Raw genomic sequence first — 18,706 nt, 5'->3', positions numbered from 1 at the left:
AAGTACAGTCAGCTAGAAATATATTCAAAACTCAGGCCTTTGATCTTTTAAACCATATGGCACTGGTGGTGGTTGTTTTTCGGTGTGCAACACACGACAGAGGAGAGCAACTTGAAATGGGAAATGGCAACATCACGGGTCTGGGTTTGCTACAAACATATGGACAAGGATCGTCCAGGTCTGGACCAAATCCGCAACCATTTTCCTCATCCACACAGGAAATGCAGGGTATGCTCTTCCTGGGAATACAAACGCCACCAAAAGACCCTCAACATCCCTCTCCCCCAATGGTGAGGACAGGCTGCAGAGAGTCTTACCATCTGTGGTGTCTGGCGTGATTTTAGGAGGTAATTAAGTGGGACCAGAGGCACGGCCTGTAGCCAGGAGACCAATGGGGACTCTTTCTTGCCTTCTTAAGCATTTGGTTCCCAAAGAGTAGAAAACACATGTAAAACCCTGTCTCTCTCATTTTCTACTGCTTTCTCAACTCTCTCCCATGAGGCTAGAATTCTCTGAAATAGAGTGCAATCCATCCCCCAAAGTAGTACTTGCGGGTAAGATGGGAGAAGAGGAAATAAAAGGGATACAACTCTTGAATTCAAATTTAAAATGGTACATGGCTGAAGACTACACAGTCCAAACAAAAGTCTTCTGGCGGGCCAAGGATGGTGCTGTGGCTACCTCTTTGTGGCTCAGTTAACGAAGACATACTATCGGATGAAGACACTGGATATGTGGTACGAGAGGCTTTACCAGCTGGTGTCCCCCCAGCCCGCTGAAACTGGCTCAGGCACCCCTACTGCCCCTTCAGTGCCTTTATTATAGTGTAGATAACTAGTATCTTGTGTGGTTACGTCTGTGAGGTTGATTCCCGCTAGCCTGTCCACCTGATGCAGGGAAGGAAGAGGTGTGCCTCTTTCCCCTGGCTATGTCCTGATGGAGCACAGCTCACTATATGAATGGGTAAAAATACATGAATGCTCCCAGCTGAGTGAAAAAAAATGCAGATTGTGTTTTCTTTTATTTATTTAATTATTATCTTTTTAAGTAGGCTCCATGACCAACATGAGGTTTGAACTCACAACCCCAAGACCAAGAATCATGTACTCTACCGACTGAGCCAGTCAGGCGCTCTAGATTTTGTTTTAATTATAAATATCCTCTTCTCTGGGCACTATAGCTTGAAAGCTAGTTTAAAGAGATGTGTGTGTGTGTGTGTGTGTGTGTGTGTGTGTGTGTGTGTATTTAAGTTTTTATGTATTTATTTGGAAAGAGAGGGAAGGGGAGGGGCAGAGAGAGAGAGAGGAAGAAAGAAAATCCCAAGCAGGCTCTGTGCTGTCAGTGCAGAGCCCAATGTGGGGCTCAAGCTCAAACTGCAAGATCATGACCTGAGCCGAAATCAAGAGTCAGATGCTTAACAGACTGAGCCACCCAGATGCTCCTAAAGAAATGTTTAAACACATGTTATCATTACATAACCTCAGCCTGTCCTCACTTGTGTGCACGAAGGCAGTCATTTCATCCATCACAACTCCTCCAAGGGTGCTTCCTGAGTGGGTGAGCAGGCAGAGAGAGATTTGCCTCTCTTCATTCCCCTCACTCTTTCCCACACTATTCCCAATGGAGTCACATTGAGGGAGAAAGGATATGTCACTTATTTATTTATTATTATTATTATTATTATTACTTAAATTGGGAGATTCTGGCTTCTCTTGGAGGAAAAAAGAGAAGAGTCAGTTTCACGTGGCCAAAAGTGATTATCACTGACCAAGCCCTACATAAAGTCACTTTCTTGTTCACTTTTCCTGCCTGGCCACTGTGGGCATTTAGCTGAAGATGTCTGATGTAGGCAGTAGCTGAGGTCCAGTTAATTAAAATGATTTGCTTAATTTCATCTAGTCCTGGGTCATCTGAGTTCAAGCCCCATGTCAGGCTCTGCGCTGACCGTGGGGAGTCTGCTTGAGAGTCTCTCTCCCTCTCTCTCTCTCTCTCTCTTTCTGTCCCTCCTCTGCTTGCACTCTCTCTCTCTCAAAAATAAACAAATAAACTTAAAAAAATAATTCATCTAGTCCTGCCTTGGGATAACACTGGGGCCTCCTCTCAATCTCTTCAAGATGCTGGGTCTGTCCACATAGAAAACCCCAACCAGCCCCATGGCCCAGAGCCAGCACCCAGAGGAGCCAGCACTGGAACACAGTGTTTTGAGACCCAGACCAATGCTTTTTTTTTTTTTAATAAGTCCTCACCTTTCATTTCAAATTTAAGCTGTTTTAAGGGGAAACCCTAGATTGATAAAAACTTGCATCCCCACTGGCTTTTAATGAAGCAGAAAGCTTAAAAGATAGCTCTTCGTAAATGAAGCTAGGGGTCTATCTTTGCAGGCAAATAGGAAAAGATGTGGCACAGAGCAGCCCGTATGTTCGCATGCACCAAACCTCCTCTGCCATGCAGATTAAGAACCTCAGGATAAACTGAGTTCTCTCTCAGCGGCATGGTTAAAGCTCCAGCACAAGGCTGTGAACCACTAGCAAGACTTCTATAATCCCTCACTTAAAAAGATGGCAACCCATTTGGAAAAACAGCAGGATCGTGCCAAACTTCAGGCCAGACATGACTGCTCAAAGAACTGTGCTAACAATAACCACAATAATGGAATCCAGCATTGCAGCCCCCACACCCCCACCATGGCTCCTATACCACTGCTGTGACCCCTACCTGGCCCTGGGAACGGGGTCCTGGGTCAGGTACGTGCTAAAGGATTTATAGGCATCATATTTATTTTGTTAGTTTGTATTTTATTTTACTGCTTATGAAAAGAGGATCAGAATCATGTTCAATATTTCCATTTATGTGGCGCCCTTGGCTCCCTGGGGGACTGGCCTCCTTATCTGAGTAGAAACGGCATGGAAAGGACTTGTCACATCTCTGCCTATAAAATAAACATCATCAAACAATACTAGGTCCACACCCTGGATTTCTCACAATGATGCCTTTCAACTGGCAACAAAAGAGAAGGCATTTTTACTCCAAAATAAACATTTTGGAGAGCAATTTAACAATATCCATAGCATTTTTTATTTGTAATTTTTTCAGGCCCAGTAATTCTATCTCTAGGCATTTATTTTATAGCCAAGATAACAACAACAACAAAAATACCCGTAGGAGCTGAGCAGGTATCAAAGATGACAGGAAGTGATAGGCATATGGAAAAACTATAGAGTTGAACGTCTTCATAAAGCCTTGTAATTTCATTTTATACATTTTCACCAATACACAAAAATGGTAAAGCTACAAGAACGTTCACCTTCACTATTTGTAATAGTCAATAACTGTTAGAGCTTAAGTGTCTCTTGATAGCTGAATGGCTAAAAAAAAAAAAAAAATTACAGTCCATTCACAGAGCCGAATACCCTGTAGATATGTACTCATGTAGAAAGACATCCGGTATAAACTGGTGAGGGGAGCAACGGCAAGTTGTAGGATATGGTATAGCACAGAATCCTATTTTTCTTAAAGGGGACTTATACTTTTTATTTCACAAATGTCTCTATCATTTGAATGTTTTTACAAATGAACAAGTATTGCTTTAATAATTGAAGATCATTCTAAATGAGCAGAAAGTAATCAGACGGCAACTTCTTGAACCATTCCACAAGGACCTAGGGAGAATCAATGTAGCACTGAAAATTCAACACAAGAGATGAAATGTGGCCATTAAGACCCAGCCCTGCATTTTCCATGGGGGGGCTGCCATAGTCCACCGCTCAATTAACTGAGTGCAAAAGCTGGAGAAGTAACACAATCAAATCGCTCATTTCCATCATTAGCAGATTCCGTAATCTGATAGATATTATTTCCAACAATTAGAGATTTCTTCCCCAAGAAGCACCTTTAAAGAAATGTTCACAAGTCTGCCTTGAGGCCAACTACTTTTCACATCAGAGGTGGTCTTGAAAGCCAGGTTCACAGCACAGAATATCGAGGGACAGAGGCACCACACAGTTCAGACCACAGCAGGAAGGACACACTGAGGCTCCCCAGAAAGCCAGGGTTTTGTGTTCATCATTTGCAGGCATGAAGGCACCACTCTCATTAATGCAGCACAAAGGCAGCGGGGGAAAGTCTGCATCAACCTATTAGTTCATTTTGATCTCCCATTTAAGTTTGTATGGTCTTTAAGTATTCTATAAACCCAATTAAGCTTAATAAAATTTAGAATGTGGACATTTCTAAGTTCAAAGTCACTTAATTTAATCTGCTTAGTATAAAATTTCCCAAGTGAAACAAACAAAAATCTCAATCCAGTTTTTCCAAAAAACAAATCATGCTTACTCATGTAGATGCAATTCCCACCAGAAAATGTGAGAGGCACCATTCCTCTCATGGTGAATATAGGTAGTTTGAGTTTATAATAATAATGAACCAAATCTCTTCTTTCTATAGCTATCAAAATAGGGGACGAAGAGTGTCTGCCAGTACACCTATCGTGGACACGTTTTACAGCCAGAAAACAGGCGGCCGCCAACTCCCCCACAAGTCCCTTTGGTAATGAATGGTACATTGTCAATGACCATGCTTTTGAAACAGTCTGAGCGTAACAGGTCATCCTCCATCTGTCACAAGTAACTTCTGAGCACCTACTATGTACCAGGGACCTTTCCTGGTGTTGGGGATAAAATGGATAAACCATTAAAACAAACTCTGTCTTTAGGGAGTTTACATTTTCATGAAAGTAAAACAGATAATTAATGGCAAATTCATATCTAACATTTATTTGTTGGATTAAATGCTTATGAAGAAAATAAAGCACAGTAAGGCAATGGAGAGTGATGAAAGCTACAAGAGAGGAAGAGAAGCCCCCCCCCCCCCCGATAATGTGACATGTCATCAGGGATCTGGACAAAATGGGGTGGGAGAGGCAGAACAAGACACATGGCTATTGAGGAAGAATGCTCCAGGTGAAGGGAACAGAAGGGAACAGAAAGTCCCAGCCACTGGGACTTTGAAGGCACCAGTGGAAATGGAGTGGAGTCAATTAGCAGAGGTTGTAGAGAATGAACTTGGACAGACAACAAGGCCCTTGCAACCACTGTTAGAGAACAGAACCACAGAAGGGACTGAGTCGGAGCCTGATATGAGCCACATATAATCTTGTAAAAGGGTAAGTGTGTTTATAGTGTAGAGAATGGAGAATAAGCCATGAGAAGTCATGCACAACTTGGCTGCTCATTTGATTTTCCTGTGATGTTCTTACAAGTCTGAAGACCCAGGTCCCATCCAAGCACAATTAAATAAAACCCTCTGGAGCAGAGAGTCTTTTAATCTCTCTTGGTTCCAATGTGCAACCAAGTTTGAGAACCACAGCCATAGGGAGACAGGGTAGAGCACAGACACAAAAGTAGGAGGCCACCAAAGTGGTCCAGGTGAGAGATGACAGTGGCTCTGGCCAGGGTAGGGAGGGTTCTTAGACTTCACCGAACATCAGGATCACCAGGGGCCTTGGATCACATCTTACCCCAACACCCACCCTCCAGAGATTCAAATTAAGTAAGCCACAGATCTACATTTTTAAAACAGCACCCGTGGTAGGTCTGACATAGGTAGACCGATGCCAACTTTATTTATTTATTTATTTATTTATTTATTTATTTATTTATTTATTGCCAATGTTTTAAAATAACACAGAGAAGGTGAGCCTTGAGCAAAGGGAAGTGGAAGCAGGAATTAATAAATCAGTGGAGCCATTTCCAACAAAGGTATTTCCATACATTGCTAAGGACTGAGGCTAAACTTCTAGTTTATAGTCTGTATGTGGTTTAAAAAAGATAGAGGAGATGGATCAAGAAGACATTTTTTTTAAGTTTGTGTCAATCCAACAAGGCAGGAACATCAGACACCAACAAGACTGGGCAAACAGGACCAGCCATATGCAGTTCCTTTTTTCCCAAGAAAGGGCAGATCTGTGCTCACATGTCTGTAGCAAGAGCTGAGTCTTTATACCCAAAGCATTGCTCCTCAGAATTACAATAACCCCATTCTTGCTCCCATGTACAGAGGAAAGAGCTGAGGGCAGCACATTTAGAAACCTCCAAATACATAGTCTTCACATTTATTTTTTAAAAAGACTATGTTTTATTTTAAAATAACATTTAACTACAAATCTAGTACTTATAAAAAACTTATAAAACATGGATCCTGAGAAACTTAACAGAAGACCATGGGGGCGGGGAAGGAAAAAAAAAAGAGAGGGAGGGAGCCAAACCATAAGAGACTCTTAAAAATTGAGAATAAACTGAAGGTTGATGGGGGGTGGGAGGGTGGGTGATGGGCATTAAAGAGGGCACCTGTTGGGATGAGCACTGGGTGTTGTATAGAAACCAATGTGACAATAAATTTCACATTAAAAAAACATGCAATCTACATGGATTATATGTATAAATGGCATTTGCTAAAAGAATCATCAAGTACCTCTGGGGGCCCACATCCATGGGTTCCAAATTTTAATTCAACTAAGTGGCAGCCTCTGCAAATGAATATGTGCACTTACTTTTATGTCTTTGCACCTGCTCATGCCCCTTCAGACTCACTGCCCAACTCAATTATTCCCTAAAATACCTTCAGGATTTCTCAAAAATAGTATATGACTTCAACTTAGAAAGAAGACTCCTGATGTCTTTATGTCTTAAAGTCAACTATTACTGAGTATGTTCTTGCTCTGTATCTTCACAAGATATATTCCTAACCAGCTTCTCTTATTTGTTCATTCCTATGAATTATGGTGCAGAGAAGCACCTCTGAATAAAATCTTTAACCTCTAAGCAGAAGATGAGGGCTGGAGCTTGATTATTCCCCAAATGCTTCATAAATGACTGCCAATATTGTCTTCATGGAAGCACTGCAAGAGTAGAGGCAGCCCTGGAGAAGGCTGATGCCAATGGACACAGTTATACTGAGCAGGTCGCTTTAATCGAGAAGCCATCATGCTCATAATAAAAGGAGAAACATCCTTATCCAAAGGCTGAGAGAGGTGCATAAGGTAACACTGTCCTGAGCAGCAATATGAGGGGACAAATTGAATTAAATTACAAAAGTAATAAAATTTCAACAAATGAGTATCATAGATCATTATGATAAATGGACTGTCATTTGGGGGATGCTGTAAGAGCCTGTATAATCTCTTTCCTCTCAAGCACAGTGCCTGATACCTCATGTGTGGTACTGAAATACCACAATTCAGAAAAAGTGCAGTTTGGGAATCTTCTGAGAAGGAGGATGCAAGTCTGGTTTTATGGGCATGTGTTTTTTTAAGGTGGAGAAGGCGTGTCTGAATCACCCAGAGGCTGAGCTGAGTTAGCACAGCAGAGCACCGGTGCGATGACACACTAATCACAGAACAACAAGTAGTCAAGCTACAAACATCCTCAAAGGTGGGTGACACAATTCATTAGACTATCCAGCCCCATGGACTTCATTCAGGAGGCAAAGCCAGTGTATAAACTATCTTTTTATGTTCTGTACTTTTGATGTTCTGGGGCGTTGCTGCCTTGGAGGAACTACCCCTCCCCGGGTTAGCTAATTCCTGGAGCTAGCAAATAACTTGCCTGCAGGTGCACCTCTGAATGCAAATAAACCAATCCGACCTCCTCTTTTTATCAGATGTTCACACTCTGGACCATTCTCCACCTGTCCTAACCACTCCATGGCTGCTACCAGACAACTAGGGACAGTTCTTATGCCCCAAAGTCCACTGAAATTATCCAATCCCAACCCTGCTTACCCTGCTTTGCCTCTTTCTTACATGAAACCACAAAAAGGCTTCAGCCCTCTAGCTCCTCTCTCTCTCTCTTTCTTCACACTCGCCTTGCCTCGGTGTTTCCCTTGGTGAAGCTCCATGTGGTATGGTGTGCCTCTTGCTTCTAGAGGACAAGTATAATAAACTTCTTCCTTCACACCAGCCACTTCTATGCCTGTGCACCTTACCATATCTGATTCAAATAAATACTAAGTACCCTCAAAAAATCTGGGAATCAGGAGACCTGGGCTCCAGGTGCGCCCAGCTCCACACTTACTGGCTTGGTGGCGTTGAGCAAATTAAACCCTCAGACTGTACTTTCCTTATGTGTGGGCAACATGTGGATCACCTGCCTCACTCCCTGTGATCAATGGGGAAGGGGATAATGGATGCAAGGACAGGTCAGAGGCAGTGAATCTGTCAGAGTTGCAGCCATGTGTGTTTCATACAATTTGCTGCAGTAAAACTAAACAAAGTGAGTTGAGGAAAGCCAACTCTCTTATCCATAGACACCCCCCCCCCCCCTGCCCAGAGGTCTGGTTAAAGAGGAAATTGATGGTTGTGGGTGAATAAAAGATTCTTCCTAGGGGAGGGTTTTGAGCAGCCATCACTGATATGTGTCATTACCAAGGATGATGGGATTGAAGTCCCTAACACTAGAGGTACAGCAATGACAACTTCTGTTAATCTCTGCAGAGTCATAAGATCATTTAAGACATTGGCAAAGGCTATGGACCTTCCCCCTACCAAACAACAACAACAACAACAACAAAACAAAACAAAAAACCCCAAAGCTGTACATTCACAATTTCAGATAAGATTTATGAGATTTGGGGCACCTCCTCACCAAAGACCCAGATTCCCTAGGAATCTCTGGATCCCAGGTAAAGAACCTCTGTTTTATAGACTTCTTGTATTCTGTACTCTAAATTCCTCAAAAACAAATTGTATTCTTTGGACAATAATAGTGGGTTCTTAAATGCTTGCCAAATTGAGAGAGAAGTTCATTTGTTCATTTATATGTCCATTATCCAATGATTTGGTGAGTCCCAGATATCAGCCATCCATGACCAGATCCAGACTTCACATTGGGAATGAGTCCTCAATATGTAGGAGCAAGGTGGACACACCAGGAGCCCTGAGACAGAATAGGGACAACTATAGACCTTGAATTTGCACATTACAACATGGAGCCTTTGAATGACCACACCTAAAGGAACAGGGATGGAATGGACAGACAGATAGGACCCCCGTAATTCATTTTTAAATCCAGAGAATCCAGTGTAATGGTTGACATGAAGCTAGCACCCAAACGTGTTGACTGGTAATACATAAAAATCCTTTTCTGCTGATATGAGGGCTCTTGAAACAAATTCATCACCAAGATTGAAATTGCTGGCCACCACAGGGCCTACAGAGATCAAGTGGATCAAGTGGAGATCAAGTGGTAACAGTTATTTGTTTACAGGTATGCCCTTTCTTCCAAGAAGGCTCACAGATTCAACACCATAAACAAAAACACAAACTCATGTGTGTAAAGCTGTTAAATTCAGCGGAACAGGTCAGAAGGTCTACTTACGTAAAAGGGAAATTAATTGTTCTACAAATGGGGATGCTCATACTTACACTTGTGAAACATCTTGGAATCATGTCCCTCCCTAGCTTAGAGCCTTCTGATGTCTTCCCATTGCACTTGGAATATATTCCCAACTCCTGATCACAGCTACGATGTCCTGGAAGACCCAGAGACATGAAAAACTCTTTTTTGGCTTTAGGGTCTTTGTCTACAGACCCTGTCTTTAGGGTCCTGTCCCACTGCCTAGAATGTTCTTTATTCCCTCACTTTCTATGGCTAACTCCCTCTCATCCCATGTGTCTCCTTCATGATACCTGGTACGTTTTGTAGGTATCTTAATGACTTATTTCCTCGAATTACATCGATTTTGTCCTCCAAACAGAAATGCAGATGTGGGAGCAGAATGAGGCCACTACACCCAGCTCAGTGCCCAGGATGTGGTAGATTCTCAATGAATATCAGTCATTCACTTTCTCTCCATTTCTTTTCACAAATTTTGTAAGTCAAAATAAGTTGGCATGGGATGCTCATGAATTTATCAGAGTTAGAGCTCTTTCCTTCACTACCAACTTCGTTTTAAATGCTTTCCTATTTTTCCAAATTGATATGCTATTAATCAGCTGGAAATTTCACTTTCCCCTACAATAAGTTCCCTTGATTTCTTTTCACACTGCAGTTCGGTGATAAATAGCAAGAAATGGAGGACGGAAAAGTTCCCGTCTTTGTTACTGCCATCTCATCTTCAGGAGCCAGAAAATGGTGTCTTAGTTGAGGCCTCACATGGGTGGATCATCAGTTTTATAGCATATTTCTTCCTAGGTGCTGCCCCTTGATTCTAGATGGAAGGCATACAAGCTGTAGACTGGAGTCAATTGTATTTTAAATAACGGCCTGCTTCAAGGATAACCTAGCAGGGAAAAGACAACACTTTACAGAGATGATGGGACACTTGTTCTTCCAAGCAACTTTCAGTGCAAGTCCCTTCTTCCTCCCGCCCCTTGGCACAGTTTGAACAGGCAGCAAGATTTCATGGAAAACGGGAATGACTGGGTAGACAGGTGAGCAGAATACAGTGGATACAAGACAGGGTTGAGAACTGGACACACCCAGTTTTAGCATCTGGCTCTTCCCCAAGTGAGCCAGGCAACCTGGGGGGAGTTATGTGATATTTCTGAGTCTCATTTTCCTTACCTGCAAGGCACTATGGTTAACAGAATACCCATATGGCAGGATTGCTGTTAAATGGTAGGGTGAGGGCAGGGTTTGTGCTACTAAAGAGTGTGTGGGGGGTCCTTTCTAAGAGGAGGTCTCCAATGGGGCATCTTGCCTAGACCCTAAAGAGAAAACATGTAGGAAAAGGCCCAAAGGTGTGAAGCCTGAAGGCGTGAGTTGGCCTGTCAGTCTGGACCTTAGTGAAAAGCTCCTTTTCCCTTAATGGTACCGCCCCCCCCCCCCCCCCCCCCCCCGCCCCGGAGTTTGTGTTCACTACCCAGATGAGGGTACAGACCCAAGACTCACACGGCCTTGGGCACAAATGCAGCCCTTGTGTGGGATGTGGGCCAAAGCCCGTCCCCACCCCCTCGCCACTCAGTAAGAAGCAGCATGCGTTTGGATAAAGCCGTCCCTCCACAGACCACCCTAGTGAATCAGCACAGTACAGGTTATAGGTCGAGGATTTAGGGGTTTGGAATTCTGCCCAAATCATTCTCAAACTTATTAAAACCAACAGCTGTTGTGAACTCTAAGCTAGCACGGTTCTTGTCACTTCTATCTTCCCCACCAATCCTCCCTGTCACTAAGAATTAGTCTAAAATAGCAGTTTCTGCTGTCAAATCACCTGCCACCTTCTGGGGCTTACTGTCAGAAAGAAAAGTCAAGGACTCATCAGACAACTGCAAGGATATTGTTGAGGACAGCATTCATTTCATTTTACCTGTGACTCTCCAAGAGGCAGATAGGTAGGAACATGGCTCAGGGTTGGGAGGGAAGGACTTATCAGAATCACCTGTGGGGTTTCGGCAATCGATACATGCTCATTATCAGTACCCCGACCTCTGCCCCCTCCAGGGATTCCAGTGCTCCCATGACCCTGAACATCCACTACGGGAGCATGCGCCCAGCTGAAGACCGTACTATCAAGAGCCACTGTTTTGACATCAACGAGTACCATAGGTGGATGATGCAGGAAAGTGAGAGAAAGTTCCAGGGGGCAACTGGGGGGAAACATATCTTCTTTCTGAGAAACCCCAGAAGAAAATTTATTTCTTGCCTTCAATCAGTTAGAGTTGTATTTATCCTAAGAATTGTTATCTTACAGACCGTAAGCCTTAAAGTTATCCAGGTTTCCTCACTGGTGTTGGCTGTCCTCATCTCTAACAGAGATTAAGTGTTTTGTTTGGCCCTACTTTTATTATGTTCTGGTCATATATTTGTTCAATGCTCTTATCATGAAAGAGGGTTAAATTTTGTTAAAAACTTTTAACTGTAAAGTCCCTGTATTTCTTCTCTTAGCTTTGTGTCCCTTTGGAGGGATAGTTTAGGTCAAAAGAATCCTTCCTGATCTTCCCCTCGGCTCTTTGCTCCTGGAAATGAACCCTCCAGCATTTCTCACATTTTCCCCACCACATTTTACATGTAAGAGAAAACAACAGGAAATTAAGTAGTATCAGTCATGCCAGTAAGTTGGTGAAAAAGCCATGGTGACCAAAAAACACTGAGGAAGGGGAGGTCATGCAGGGCGACAGATCATCTCTGTCCTGCAGGAGCATTCTTGCAGTGGAGAGAAGCTACAAACCCAGTAGAACCCACATGGAATGCACGGGATGGTGGGGAAAGATAGCCTGGGAGGCAGCACACAGATCAGTGAAATGCAAGCCATGAAGAGCAATGGGTTTTAATAGAAGAAAATACATAAACTATGGGGCACCTGGGTGGCTCAGCTGGTTAAGCAGCCAACTTCGGCTCAGGTCATGATCTCACGGTCTGTGAGTTCAAGCCCCGTGTTGGGCTCTGTGCCGACAGCTTGGTACCTGGAGCCTGCTTCAGATTCTGTGTCTCCCTCTCTTTCTGCCCCTCCCCTGCTCATAGTCTGTCTCTCTCAAAAATAAATAGACATTAAAAAAAAATTTTTTTTTAAAAAGAAAAAAATACATAAATGCAAAGGTGGTATTCCTGAGAGCTAGAACCTATTTTCTTTCCTCACCATTATGGCTTTATTTATTTGTTGGTTTGTGTTTTTCTGGGGTCAGGATTTTTCATGAGGATTGAGGGAAGAGAAAGATAGATACTGTGTCCTGGAACTGAGCTGTTTGTTTTTCCAAAATATGTTTCTCCCAATGGAGAGCCTGAAGATTGGTCAAAGCTGCTGGCTCTAATATCAGCAACAAAGTTCTCCAGTTTTCCATCTTAAACACCACCTTCCAGGAGATGAGGGCTTTTCCTGGAGGAGTAAGCTTGAGGATATGAGGAGAATACTGGTGCAATTTTGATTGGGATTGCATTGAATGTGTAGATTGCTTTGGGTAGTATTGGCATTTTAACAATATTTATTATTCCAATCCATGAGCATGGAATGTTTTTCCATTTCTTTGTATATTCTTCAATTTCCTTCATAAGCTTTCTATAGTTTTCAGCATACAGATCTTTTACACCTTTGGTTAGGTTTATTCCTAGGTATTTTATGATTCTTGGTGCAATTGTGAACGGGATCAGTTTCTTTATTTCTCTTTCTGTTGCTTCATTATTGGTGTATAAAAGTGCAACCGATTTCTGTACATTAATTTTGTACCCTGCAACTTTGCTGAATTCATGTATCAGTTCTAGCAGACTTTTGGTGGAGTCTGTTGGGTTTTCCATATAGAATATCATGTCATCTCCAAAAAGTGAAAGTTTGACTTCATCTTTGCCAATTCTGATGCCTTTGATTTCATTTTGTTGTCTGATTGCTGATGCTAGGACTTCCAATATTATGTTAAACAACAGTGGTGAGAGTGGACATCCCTGATGCTCAATGTCACTCCTCATCAAGGAAATACAGATCAAAACCACACCGAGATACCACCTCACACCAGTCAGAGTGGCTAAAATCAGGATACTATAGATGCTGGTGAGGATGTGGGGAAACAGGAACCCTCTTGCCCCTGCTGGTGGGAATGCAAACTGGTGCAGCCGCCCTGGAAAACAGTGTGGAGGTTCCTCAAAAAATTAAAAACAGATCTACCCTATGACCCAGCAATAGCACTTCTAGGAGTTTACCCAAGGGATACAGGAGTGCTGATGCATAGGGGCACTTGTACCCCAATGTTTATAGCAGCACTTTCAACAATAGCCAAATTATGGAAACAGCCTAAATGTCCATCAGCTGACGAACGGATAAAGAAGTTGTGGTTTATATATACAATGGAATACTATGTGGCAATGAGAAAGAATGAAATCTTGCCATCTGTAGCAACATGGATGGAACTGGAGGGTATTATGCTGAGTGAAATAAGTCAGGCAGAGAAAGACAGATACCATATGTTTTCACTCATATGTGGATCCTGAGAAACTTAACAAAAGACCATGGGGGAGGAGAAGAGAGGAAAAAAAGTTATAGAGAGGGAAGGAGGCAAACTGTAAGAGACTCTTAAATACTGAGAACAATCTGAGGGTTGATGGGGGCTGGGGGAGAGGGGAAAGTGGGTGATGGGCATTGAGGAGGGCACCTGTTGGGATGAATACTGGGTGTTGTCACACAGAAGGTAAGTGGCAGCTATCAAACCCTTTTAAGGCATATGGGACTCCAAAGTTCATTTCTTTAATTGCAACACTTTGACTGAGAGCAAAATAATGGGTCACAGGACATGACTAAACTCACTTTAAAGGAAAAATACAAATACAAATTAAGAGTTTGGGGGTATTTCTGTTTTTTTGGGAGGTGTTTTTGGTTTTTTTTTTTTCCTTTCCTTTCTTTTTTTTTTTTTTTTTTTTTTTTTTTTTGCTATGGAATTGAAAATGTTTTGTTAATGACAATGAGAGTATTGGGAAATAGCCTTCCTGCTGGTGGGAATATAAATGGGCATAAGCTTTCTGACAATAACTTGACCATATCTTTCAAATATTTAAAATGTACGTAATATCCAACACAGCACTCCACTTATAGGAAATCACCTCCAATTTTTTTTCCCACCAAGTTGAAACTTTTCATTTTGTTAAAATGTACAAATAGAATTAATATAACAGTCCACTTTCTACAGTTTCTAAACATTTATCCATTGATGATGTCCATAAGATGCTGTTGCCCTTCATTGCTCAGACCAAGTTCAAATGTCTGATATTTTGCCTTTCTTTCTATCCACCAAAGCAATCTGTCTTTTCAAAAGTCTTGATGGATATTTTCTTTGTTTGACTCTCCACATTGCCCAAGGAAACCATCATGCAGCGAAACGATTTAACATAAAGGATATATGTTGAAGCGCTGTTCATATTAGAGAAAAATTACAACCACCTAAATGTACCCACAGAAAGGAGATTAAATTATAGTACATTCATTCAATGAACTTTCATAAAGCCATTACAAATAATGGTCAGGTTGATCACGTAATAACTTGGAAAGACATCACTAAAAGAACAAAATAGGCTCCAAAACGCCATGTACAGTCTTAGCCAATCTATAAAAAAAATAAAAATATATTTTAACAGAAAAATAATGGAAAGATATATGCAAAGGGTGCCTAATGCTATAATCTCTGGTGGTTGGAGAGCAGATGATACTTCTTTCTTGCTTGCTATCTGTTGTTTTTTAATTTTCTACAGTGAACATGAAACACTTTTGTAATAAGAAAATATTTTTTAGAAAGAGGCGGTAAGAAATTTCCACTCAATTCCATTCAGCTGATATTTCCAGAGCACCTACTGAGTGTCAGGGTCTGGGCAAGGTAGGAGAGGTGCAATATTGATCCAATACCCAACTCCATGCAGAAAATATCCAGGTAGGAAAATTCAGATTATTGTTTAAGGATTATGGACATGATTAAACAGGTCTTACAAGGATGTTCTACTGAAAATTAGAAGCAGCACCATTCGCCAGGTCATCAAAAATGGACTAGGCCAAGACCCGTGTGAAGGATCACTCAGACCTGTCGAGAACACACAAGAAGTCATGCTTTGTCTGTGTGTTTGCAGCAGAAATCTGATTTCTATGGGTATTAAATCGTCGTTTCATTTCATGCTTCTCCCCTTTGGAAAAAATCTGACCTGAAAGATGTCTTCAGCTCAATGTGACATATCAACACTAAGCGTGAATGTGGGTGCCTGCAACATTGTGGCAGATCCTCTCGGAGGCCGTACCCTCTGAAGTCCACCATCCACATTTATTGTCTAAGGTAAGCTAGAGAACAAAATGTAGACTCCCCAAAAGTGCTGGGAAGATCCCAAAGACGTAGGTCTGTCATCAAGAAATCAGAAAATGAATAAATCCATTTCAAGGCAGATTTATACCTAACTATAATCAATACAGCGTAATTTGATTCTCTTTAGAGGCGGAAGAACAGAGAAAACACTGGTGTGATACTTCTCTGTCTCCATGCTAGGGCAAGGATGGACCTGAGCTAGTGGCTTAATAGTTACAGACAACTACAGCCTTGCATCCTCAGGCCTGAGGCCAGCCTCCTGCCTCAGCAGATAATGAGTTTGGCAATCTCTGATAGTCTTTTCTGGATGCTAATCCCCATCATGGAACTTCTATAATGCATGATATAATTTAATACACCTGGCAGACTCACCATCAGTTCATTCTTTTGTTATGTAATAGCCCAAAGTGAAGTCGAGGGTGGTTAATGCTCTGACAACCAGCTATTATCCCCAATAACAGGCGATTTTCAAAGGATTATTGCCGTCAGAAACCATTTTATGACAACTGGCAACTGGAAGCCAATGTAGCAAAGTAAGATGGTTTTTGAGAGTCACCTTTTTTTTTTTTTTTGTACAAATCTACAAAGATGCTTCAAGCATTCCCCAAATGAAACCACTGGAGTAGTGATAGGTTTCATAGGCCAAGATAAACCCCCTCACCAGAACACCTAGAGGGACAAAGGCCTTAAAGTTACTCTTTTAAATCTTTCTATTCTTATAAGACTTTCTATCTTTCCCCCTATCTTTGCCCTTTTATAATATTCTCGTGCCCCAGAAGCCTGCTTCCAGGTAAGTTACAGAAGTCCTGAGAGCTTTCCCAGGAACTGATTTCACTCCAAAGATGTTTTACTCTGTGCTGGGCCCTGGAGGGAAGTCCAATCATGGGCTCCATCAGTTCTGAGGGGTTTCTTCCTGATATGCATGTCCTGACTTAACTGAATCTCACTTTAGGAAGGTAATTTGGGTTGGGTTATGACAAGTCATGAGAATGACTTACTGTCTTCAGCACACAGGAGTTTGGGTATCAGTCTACGGCAAAGTCAGACTTGATTCAACACAAGGCTGCTCGTTACCGAGTAGGCCCTGCCTCTTGGAGGAAGATTTTCTTTCAGAGAGTAATTTTGTTAGACACGAGTCCTCTCTTGAAAGAAATGCCCGTGAATGATACATCTCCTTAAGGCAGTTCCCCCAAATGCACTCATATCCAAACTCAAAATCCAAACTCTGAAACATCAAGAAGGTGGTTTTTTATGTCACTGCTATGATAAAAATCATCGGGTTCTTTGTACTCTACGCAGATTGCATAAATCCCAGCTGTTTGAACTTGGGAAATGTGTTCAGTGATGAAATTAAATCGACATCATCTTCCTTTATCTTGACAGCTCAGGCGACTGGAGGCAATTGCTGCACTGGCTGTCGGGAAAGGAGAGTCAGTGCTAAAATTATTATACTGCCTTTAAGTTTATCTTTGATTAAAAATTAAATTTAACTTCCCTTTATCATTTTCCATACTCCAACAACATGCATGTGTTCTCCAAGTTAAATCAAGATGGACTAAATATTTAATACCCTGTACTAATTAACTACAACTGTTACCTGATTTCTCTCTGTAAATGAATGTGAAAGGGCCCGTGAGGCCTAACGTTAACCTTCATCCACTCTCGTTATAGGAGAGAAATTACAGGCTCTAATTAGATGCTTCAAATTGCAAAGAAATAGAATTTTCATAACCAGCTTATTAAAATCCTAGGGCCCCTTTGGGATAGGGCAAATTGCTTCTATTCTGATCTGCTTATCCTGGTACAACACCATACAGAAGACTCGTGTTGTCTGCCATACACAGCTCATATTTCTCCCAAATTAATGAGTACTCAAATTATTCCAGCTGCCCTCTTGGCACAAGAAAAAATTGAAAATCTAAGGCTGCCAAGTGATGTGGATAACTCAGCTGCTAAATAAAATGTGCTTAAGGGGACACAGCTGCTGGGGTGCCTATTTACATTAAATTTACTAAATCCATGAACACAGAACAAATGTCCCAAGACAGCTAAACAGTGTTCAATACTTGGGTTAACCCTTTTATTGTTCCAGGACCCTCAAGGTGAAAGCGTCCCACATAGTGGGGCAGAAACACAAAGTTTTTACCAAATGACTCTCCCCTCCCCAGGACACATCCCTAAGCATTACAGGGGGAGGACCAGGGAGGGTGATCCTTAGTGCATCCCCACTTTGGAAAGTTCTAAAGAGTTTTACTTCTTTTGGTGTCTTCATACGAGCCAGTCAAAATTAAGTATAGACCTTACATTTGTTAAATTTTGACATTTCACAAATCTTCAACAAGATTGTCTCTTCTGTGCTCTGACCTCTGAATTATTTAAAGGGTCCAATTTCAGATGACCAAGACATGGAGGTCTTCAGAAATGATGTTCCAATAGTCAGCAGTCAATGAACTGCATCTCAAATGGAACTTCTCAGCCATTTGGTGAGAGTTCCTAAAGAGACCCCTGAATAACCAATTCAGACAAAAAGAATGAGACAGTATGCGACTTCTTCCATTTCTGTCTCAAAATCACAGATGTTAAGGGATTTGATTGTCTCCAAATTCTTTGATCGCTGATATCATCAGTGACCTAGTCCAGATAAAAAATTTTACCCCACAGTTCAAAGGCTCAACCTCCATCCAGAGCCACATCTCAACCACACACAGCATTTAGGCAACCCTTCAAAGTCAGTCTTGGGCCACCAAAGGATGTATCAGTGAGGACCATATTTTCTCATAGGATTTGTAAGTGGATTTTTTTTTTTTAAAGAATCACAAGCGTAAGAGATCTGTATGCTGAAAACTATAGAAAGCTTATGAAGGAAATTGAAGAAGATATAAAGAAATGGAAAAACATTCCGTGCTCATGGATTGGAAGAATAAATATTGTTAAAATGTCAATACTACC

At 41.7% G+C, this 18,706-nt stretch overlaps 1 protein-coding gene across 1 annotated transcript in view; it reads right to left on the bottom strand.

Moving 5' to 3' along the window:
- Positions 1 to 18,706, bottom strand: part of CACNA2D3 (calcium voltage-gated channel auxiliary subunit alpha2delta 3) — an 865,909-nt gene that overhangs the window by 298,885 nt on the left and 548,318 nt on the right. The gene's annotated exons all lie outside the window — the stretch shown is intronic.

The sequence above is a fragment of the Prionailurus viverrinus genome, chromosome A2 (genome assembly GCF_022837055.1).
Source record: "Prionailurus viverrinus isolate Anna chromosome A2, UM_Priviv_1.0, whole genome shotgun sequence".
NCBI lineage: Eukaryota > Metazoa > Chordata > Mammalia > Carnivora > Felidae > Prionailurus > Prionailurus viverrinus.
The sequence above is the reverse complement of the archived record's forward strand: the minus strand, read 5'-3'. Positions and strand labels throughout refer to the sequence as shown.